Source organism: Calidris pugnax, unplaced genomic scaffold (assembly GCF_001431845.1).
Source record: "Calidris pugnax isolate Ruff unplaced genomic scaffold, ASM143184v1 scaffold42, whole genome shotgun sequence".
In the NCBI taxonomy this organism is placed as follows: Eukaryota; Metazoa; Chordata; class Aves; order Charadriiformes; family Scolopacidae; genus Calidris; species Calidris pugnax.
In genome coordinates, this window is record NW_015090920.1 from 7,864,831 (window position 1) to 7,874,474 (window position 9,644).

Here is a 9,644-nt window from a genome sequence, read left to right on the forward strand (position 1 = left end):
CATGTAATAATCTTTGATCTTCCCAAGGACAAGCAATAAGTGGAGTGAGCACAGAGCAAGTGAGAGGCAGAGGCGTTCTCAAATAGACACGCTCATTTGGCAGCTAATTGTGGGATTGTCCAGTGTGCCATTGCTGCTGGCAATGATGATGCAGAGCTCTGCATGGTCAGGATCCTGGATGGATCCTAGGAGCAGCTGCTATTTAAAGGAAACAAAATTGATGGCAGAATGAATAGTGTGGGGGAGCAATGACAGCTGGCAGTTCCACAAGGGCAAGTTAGTTGGGTGCTGAGGGTGACAGCCAGGCAGGCGAGAGGCAAGCACCACGTTGACAAGGAGCCTGAAGTTGTCAGCACTGTCAGGGTCGTGGTCAGGCCCAGAGAGAGTCACTGGGATCAGCCTCAGTTCAACAATTGCCCAGCAAGTCCGTGGTGATGGGGCAGGTCCCAGGTCAAGCCTGGGAAAGGGTCCCAAGGGCCTGGGACTTGCCCAAGAAAGGCAAGTCAGTGGGCGAGGGTCAGGGTTAAGGAGGTGTGAGACCAGGTGCTGTGAAGGGTCGAGGGTGAGCCCTTCATCTTGAAGGCTACTCCCAAGGGAAGGAGAGGGGAACATTTGCAGAAGCTCCTTCCATCTTCCTCCTTCACTCCAGATCTTAGCAGGGAGCTGGGGCTGAGCGTAAGGAGCTAAACTCCTGCAGAGGCAGCAGGACCCGGCATCATAACAGCTAAAGCAACACGAAATATATTATTATACACATTAGGTTGGATGCCTAAAAAATAATATTGCAGGTTGTGCCAAACTTGTTGATATAGAAGAAAACAATCTTTACCTCATCTCACGACACAACCGGCTTTGATTCTCGATGTGTGTGTACATATATATATAAACATGCACATATGGGATACACTGAGAAGTGTACTTGTTTGGATACATATTTATATTGTTTGTAGCCATATGTTAAAATGTGTTACTAATCTTCAGGCTAAATATCAAACCATATGTTTTCTGATTTCTTAAATTTGATTTTATTTTGGTAGATTCAAAATGTTTGAGGAGGGCTTTAAAAGAAATAGCCAAAGTGAGAGTAAAATAGCATTACCGAGGTGTAAGACTGGTAAAGTAGGAAAAAATAATGCACAAAAAGAAGTATCTAATAGCACAGTGCAGGTGGTTACAGCAATATCTGTTGTAAATCATATCTAGCTAATGATCTGATCCCATTTCCTTATTTAGACAGGTGTCATTCCAAACCTCTTATTACCCTGAAATGTCTGCCTGTCTCTCTGTCTGATCTTAATCTACGTTCAGTAATGAGTCATATGCATTAGTTGTGTCAGTGTGCATTAAGTGTGGTTACCAACGAGGATGTTGTATGAAATACAAGGATGAATGTATGGATAGGCAGAACTTTGATGTTGGAGCAATTCCTTGCCTTGGAAAAGGGACATTGTTCCCCTAATGAGTTACCAACCTGTTAAAGGCTTAGGCAGTCCTGGGAACAGTCATTAGCAATCTGTCTGGGCAGGGTGACAGTTTGGAGGAGGCCCAGGAAATATTAGCATATCCAAAGCAAGCAACAGTGCAATTGCTTGAGGAAAGGGAGGCTCCAACACTTCCTAACTGGATTACTCTGTGCTGGAGAGAAGGTGGGAACGCATCTGGTGTTTGCACCTGAGGAGTCTCAAAGGGGAATATATGTGGCCAATAAAAGACAAAAGGTCTGTCGAGCCCTGAACCTCTGTCTGTGAAGGTTTTATGACAAAGCTGAGAGTTGTATGCCACTTTATTAGAGCTAATTGATGTGCAAAGTAGACAGAGATGACTGTTCATCAGGGAACAGTCCTCTACCTTCCCTGAAAACTCAGAGGATGGGAGGGGTTTTTTGGTGGGGTGTGGGGGCACAGGACCAGAGAAGGATGGACAGAGACCCAGAAGATAAAATTCAAATTGCAAGGCTGGTTTAAGAACTGCTAATGCAGGAATCTGGAAGGTAAAAGTGACTTCCCCCGGTGTGTGAAGTGAGATTTGTAGGAGTGTACCTGAACCTCAGGAATTCGGAGAGTCTGGGGCAGCAATACTAGAGGGGAAAAAGCAATTTAAAATAAGTTAAACTTTTATATTTATCTGGTCTCATAGTGGTTTTGCTCTGCCAGTCTCAGTTATAAAATCAAGGAGTAAGGAGGATATTTGAGCTGAGAACATCCTGTTATGAAATTTAATAAGTACTGCTAGTACTATTTCATCCAGAAATGCTTCCACTTACTGTGAAGGAATTACATTCTCTGCTCTCTCTCTCTCTCTTTCTCTCTTTCCAGCAAACATCAGAGAAGTCTGCCCACATTTTTGTTAAGGCATCTTAATGTGTGAGCTACAGTTGGGAATTGCACCTTAATATGATTTTAATTTGTGTTAACATAACTGAAAGGGTTTGGCAACCCTCAGCAACTGAGCATCATGAGAATGAAAGGGGTACATTATGGGATTATTCCAACGCCTCTATTTTATTTACACTTTCTCCATTTCCTGTTTTCTTAAGCCATATCCAAAACTCTCATAAAAGTTTGAAGATGGTAACTATTTGGATGCCAAGAAAAAAAATTTATCCCTTTTAATCTCAAGGATATAAAGCATAATGTTTTAATTGCAGGCAAGAGAGCGTAGCTGGAAGCACTAGCCCGCATAGTGCTGTCAGAACTATTTCTGTCTCTAAACGGTTGGCTTTGAGCAGAACACCAAAGATGACAAAACTCAGGAATCATTTTAGGGAGCTGCTGATTCTGAAAGCAAGATACCAAACATCTGTTTCTGGCTCGTTAGATTACAAGTTACCTTGATGTGGGGAGAAAGATGTTTGCTTGTTATATTTTTCCCTACAGCTTTAGCACAAGATTGTATTGAGTCTCCTTTTTTTTGTGCCTGGTACCTCTTCATACACAAAGCTGTCTTGCAAATCTGATGTTACCTATCTAGATCTGCTGTCTGACAGTATAGTCCAATATCTAAGTGATGTTTTTACCCGCTCATCACCCTGCAGTCAGGATGCTCCTCCGGTACTCCTTTTGCTTTTCCCAAAATTCATGGGCAAAGAGTCATAGGTCAGTTTATTGCAGGACATGGAGCACATATAGCGTGGTTCTAAAGTCCAAGTAATGTATGCTAGCTGAGTCAGATTGTCCTTGAGGAATATCTCAGTGAAGATGCCTGTGCTCTGTCTAGTTTGCAGGCTCTGAGGGTGCCCCTAAACCCCTCCTGGTATGTCTGTGCTGCACACCAGGCAGCAGCTTTGTGCCAGACCTGTTTCACAGACCTGTGCAGAGCTGTCTTAGGAGGCTTTTCTAACAATTTCTGTGTCACACTTGGCTGTTCAGTGGGGAACCCAATCACCTTCCAAACCACCTGATGCAGACACCCAAACGATGGAGGTGATGCCATCTCCACATTGTTTTCGTTGCCGTTTGCTGTAACAGAGTAGGGGGAAAAACAGGAGATTCCAATAAACACAGACGGGGAAAAAAGATTAAATCAAGTCTGTGAGGCCAGCTGCCTAAATTATCACTACCCAAGTGTCCACTGGACATATATGAATTGTGAGGGGTGTCACTCCTAGGCTTCAGGGCTTTATCAGTCATGAGGGGTCCAGATGCTGTAGGCAAATTTATTGGTGTCCTTCTAGCAAAACAAAGGTATGTGTTCATCTCCAAGGTATGACTGGAGGGTGCTGTCCTCACGCTTGGCAATTTTTTTTCCCTCATCCCATTCAACTAAGTCCCATTGCCCTTCTGTTTCTGCTCCACCTTCTCTCAGCATGTTCAAGGGGTCCCCCTTCTCTTATTAGAGAATGTAGGATGTGGTAGGAAGGTTTTCTTACTCAAATAACTAGGGAGGAAGAAAAATCATAATCTTCTGTCAGAGCTCAGACTGGGGTGCTTCCTATTAGACTAAATCTCTTAGACATCCTTACAAATACACAAGCTACTGAAGATCTAATACATGTGCCCGTGTCCTTAATCTCTAAATGTGGTTCACAGTTTTAGAGAAGTCTCCATTTGCTTGTTGTCAAAAGAGTAAACCACCTTTTGCTCCTGAACAGGAAATGTGATCAGAATAAAGAAAATGGTGTTACCGAAAGTAAAAATTGCTCATTCTTTTCTTCACAGGGCAACTTTCCCTAGCCTCTGCTTCTTTGAGTGCCTATAACTCATTTAAAGGAGCAAGAAACACCAGTCCTCCACTAACAAAATGAAGCCTTATGTAAGGGTTTTTCAGCTTACTTCAAAGGATATGCACTGAATTTGTGGAGGTTGCTTATTTTCTGTGGGGGACGATATTGTCCCTTAATTAGGTTTTTCAAATGTAAATTCCCAGCAATGAAACATTTTAAGGATAAAAGCGTTTGTTTGTGGCATAATGCCTCAAAGTGTCAACAAATCTGAGTCTGTAATCTCCATATGTTTTGATTACTTGCTATCAGAAGAAGCTTCTTGCAAAGCAAAACTTTTTTCTTTTTTTTTTTTTTTTTTCTTTCTTTCCCCCCCCCCTCCTTTTTTTTTTTAACACTTTAGCTCTCTCTACTCTAAACCTACACCTGGTGCCAGTACTCTTCTTGCAACTGACATATGATTGTTTGAGTGGGAACAAAACCACTTTGACAGATGGGCATAAATTCAGGGATGCCAAACAAGTAGTGCCTGCACTAACTTTGAATGCTAACAGGCCATTCACACCCAGCAGTGTCAGAACAACAGCCTATTCACAACTCCAGGTCATTAGGAGAGGAGGGGGAGAGCAGAACATGTAGTCAAATTAATAAACCTGAAGATTATATTGTTGGGTTTAATGCTATAAAAATAAATAAGAAATGAGAATATATTGTCTAAAACGAGAATTTAGAGAGCCAAATTTTATAATGCATAGAAGGAATTCCTACATCTTCAGTATAAACAGCTCTGCATATGGCCAGCCCCTGCAAACTTTGAAAGAAATCCAGAAGCAATTCTTTGTATTGTAAAATACAAATAGCTTGTTTGGCTGCAGCAGTGAGGTTTTGTAGCTTACTCAAGTCATCTTCAGAAGCCACTCGCAACACTGGACCATTCCTAGTGATGAGCTATTTGTGCAGACAGACTCTGACAATCTTTTTAGGAGAGGAGACTGATCATCCAGTCCTCCTCGGTTGCTTTCTAGGGTGGCCTGTGCAATGAACCAGGTACGCAGCAGCCGTGTTCTGCAGCTGCTGCATTAGTTCCACATCGCTTTTCAAAGAAAGATTTTGAAATGAAAGAAATTACATAGAAGATAAGTTGCTAAGTTGAAAGGAACAGTTCAGCTGGCCCACGTTCATGTACGCAGTTCTTCTGGGAATACAGGCTTACTGCTTGTGAATAAACAGTACCCCCTGCTTCAGCGAACTGGGTACTACTGGCTTTTGTACACTGGACCATGCAAGGATTTGTTTCTTTTTTTGTTTTGTTTTTTTTTTTTTTAAATGAAAGCCTGAGAGCTTGAGGGATGACAGTGTCCATCCTCCTATTTTTTAATAATTCCTTTCCATGCAGAGATATCAAACCTCTTGGTAAGGGTTTTGGGTATGGTAGCTTAACTCAGGGGAAAAAATCTGGAAGGGAAAAGGCCTTTATCATCTAGGGCATTTTAATGTGGCCAGAATTGCACATGAGTCTTTGTGCTTGGTGTTTTCTCTTGGCTAGCTTCAGGCTTTCAAAAACATTTAGTGAAAAGGAAACACTAGGCTCAGGGGCTTAGATGGAATTTAGGACATCTGAATAGCTCTCAGAGTGTATAAAATAAGCTGGCTTTTATCTGGACTAAGGTTGTTGTCTCTTTTGGGGAATGATTGTTTAGGATTTAATTTACAGTTTTGGCTACATGGCACAGATTTCATTTAACTTTCCCTTCAGGCACATATTGGAATTTGTTTATGACCGAGATTTTTCCAACCCAACTGTAGGTTTGTTAGCAGGGCGTCAGGGGTGAATGACACTTCCTGGCCTTCTACAGCTCTAAATTTAGAGTTTTTTAATGATGACCTCCTGTTGTGGCTCCATCCTCCAAGTTTCCTGTTATATTTTTTCCATGCACATGTTTTTTCAATTTGGAAGAAGTGTATACTTCAGATTAAGGAAAGGAGTAGAAAAAGAAATTCCCCTTCTGAAAGAGAAAGCATTTTTGAGATATTGCTCCCTCTTTAACATCCACCTTAATCCATATGTGGTGGTTTTGGCCATACTGACTTGACATGTGAAGACAACACTTGATTTAAAAGTTGTTATGGTAAAAGAATGGAACTAAAATGTCACTGCTCTATTTAAAAAGGTATTTACAATTAATTTCCAAGATAGCAGCATAGATTACTAGAAACTTAGTTTTGGGAGCACAGTGCCAGTTCTGCTCATAGACACTGCTGATTTAACAGGCTTGAGTGGATGGAGAGTTTGGCTTACTTAGAAACTGGAGAGAACACAATCATTATTATATTCTGTTAAAATAGTGAAACCTTTTCTAAAACGTTTATCTAGATTATACATTTGTTGACATCGGGAAATGTATACGTATAGAAACATGTCCATTCCTGTAAGAACAGATAGATGTACTCTGGTTTTTCTGGGCCCTGGTCTGATACTTATTTTTAAGTATTTAAACAAATAATATTTTCAGGAGAGCAACCGACACAGCCTAGAGAGCTCTTGTAAGCACAATGAGCTATATGAATGTCTTGTCCTGCAAAACAGTTTTTTGCAGCTCTGCTCTTTTTCTGTCTCAGGGGGGAAAGGTAGGAAACACTGGCACACGAGTGCTGCAGAGAAGTGGCACGTGCCCATTCCTGTCGTTTGGGACAGGGGCAGAGGGCATGATGTGTTTGTGGCTGGTGTACTTCTCAGCTGCACATAAATGCAGGATGCCCTGCTCATTTCAGCTCTGTGAAAATCCAAGGTGGAGAACGTGAAAGGCAGAAAGCAGCTCTGACAGGCAAGCACCATACTGGATTTTCCTATGCACGTAACACATATTCTGTCCATGGCTCGTGAGAATTGCAGATGGACTTTAAGGTTAGGCTGACTCATGGAAATCATATGACCTGATCAACTGAGGACAACTGTTCCTCAATTTCTAGTCGTTAAGGTTTAATCTACCCTTGGGGCAGGTGGTAGCCACATTTGAGACGGCCGTGGGATGTGCTAAAACCCAGCACCGTAGCTAGCTTGCTTTTAAGGGCTTTTGTATGTACGTATGTGCTCTTTAAGGCTGTTTATTTTCAAAAATCAATATTTTGAAAGACAGAGGAAATCCTGTTAAATATTGACTTTCTCTTTAAATGCCAGATGTTGTGAACCTTCCATCTGCTGATCACTTTCTAGACAGATGCTTGAAATAAGATATTAGCCCTTCCTACCTCAAAAGTATTCCTGCTGCTTCTCTGCTCCTACAGCCTTTCTTCCCACTCTTCACATCAATATCTGAATTTCTATTCTCCTACAGGCGTACAGAAATCTGTGCTTAATTTCTATTCTTTCTGCTCTTCTACTAAAAGTCTTGCATTTTATTTACCTTTTCCCAGGCTTCTCAGACATAGAGCTGATATGTTTGGGACATCAACAGAGATTTAAACTTTTGCCCCCAAAGAACTAACAAATAACTAACAGATACAGAGGAACCTATGAAACTGTGGATCAGGCACCCACTTGTTCGCTCTGATCTATTATTTTTAGTGGTTCTATTATGATCTCTGAACTGCAGGAGATCGGCTGCAAACTGAATGATTGCACAGTACTGATGGCAACATTTCAGGAACTTAAACTCAGAAATGTAGTGGTATGGATATTCATCTCCCCACTCTGCTGCTCTTGGTGATGATCTATCTTAGGGAGTAAAGGCTGGGGGCTTTTTTCCCTTATATGGTCAGGAACGAGAAGGGGAAACCCTGAGATCAGAACAGAGGACCATGTTGTGATCTGCAAAGTCACATCAGGGCTGGCAGAGGGCAAGATATTTTCAAACGAGTTTCAGTCTCAGCTTTGTCCATCTGGTGTATCGCCTACACCTGCAATGGGAGGTAGAAACACCCGCGGGATGAAGTGAAGGAGTCTCAGTTTAGCCTGACCTGGGCAGAAGGCTGTAGTCTGTCTTAGGTAATTTTGTTCTACCTCCAGCACACCTGGTTTGGAAGGCATTTAGACATATTAATACCACCTGAGCAGGGAAGTCACTGAGAGAGGCTCTACATAAAACCCGCCCTTTTATGCAGAAGTGGTTTGAGTACTCACCTGGGGGGGTGGGAGGAAGGTTTTGAGCTCCTACCTTGTCTGGAGTGACTTGGCTATCAGGCCATTCGTGGCCACTGGCTTAGAGCTTGCTCCTGGTGAAATGGTTGCTCTTTCACGTGAATAATTAAGTATTTAATGGATTAAGGACAGCGCACTTTACATAGATCTAATATTTACAATGTATCTGAAAGAGAAGAGTCATCTGAAGGGTCTGATCTTTCTACCAAGGTATGTGCTTTCTCTGCAGTCCATAAGAAGATCTTTTGCACTTTAGAGCTGTGAAACTTAATTAATCCCTGTCCTCACCTTTTCTTTTTTTTTTTTTTTCTGGTATATTTCCATACTAATTTCCTCAGTTTTGTTTAAATGGGTATTTTCCAGCTCAGTGTGCTGGCCTCTCTGAAACACAATCTTAACTCCAACTTCTTAGCACTATGTGGGTAATCAAAGTTGTAATGTTGGCTAGGCAGCTGTATAGTTAGTTAAAATTAGGAACATGTTTAGCACATAATTCCAGATTGTAGAAGCTATCGGGTGAGTACCAAGTTCACATTTTTATTGCCCAAAATGTTGCAGTGTGTTTAAGGGTTGCGTTGTGCTTTTGGCCTCTGTGAGACTGCTCAGCTTTCAGCAGGTCCTGCAGAAAACGGGCTGTGTTTGGGTCCAGAGATACAAATCCTCTGTGTTTTTCAAACGAGCAAGCCTACAGGGGTGGTTCCAACACAGCCCATGCTGACCCAGTTTGAACAGGATTAGAGTTTGCTGGGTCAGACCGGGCTGCAGAGACTGGCCAGAGCTGTAGCTCAGTCGCTCGCTGGAGCCAGGTACTGTCAACACTAAACTCCGTATGAGGTCAGACAACATCTGCGTTGTAACCTCGCCTGGTGACTCCATTTTAGTTGTTGATGCCCCAAAAATCTGAGGAAAAATCCATGTGTACTATGGAAAACAGTGGGGATGTTTGGACTCAAAGAAGTGGTGGGTGGAAAAAGTATTATTCTATTCCACAGATGATAACGTTAGATCTGATATCGCTCTGCTACAAAACAAAGACCCAGCCTTGAAAATTCACTGTGAAAGAATGTGGGTCTGCACTCACTGCCTGGCCGGTGGCCGGGGACGCCCTCCAGGCTCTGACTCAGGTGCCAGACAGGGAGCTGCAGGGAATTTTGTCCCAATAAAACTTCATTGAAATCAGAAAAAAAAAAACCAACAGTAAAACTTGCCAGAACACTGGTCAGGGATGTGAAATTTTTTTGTGAGCACATGCTTTTGGAATTGTGGTGCATTTCAGCTGCAGATGTGCTCCTGGAATCGAGTTTTAGCGTGTTCTGGTTTAATTCCAGTGATGATGGCAAGATATTT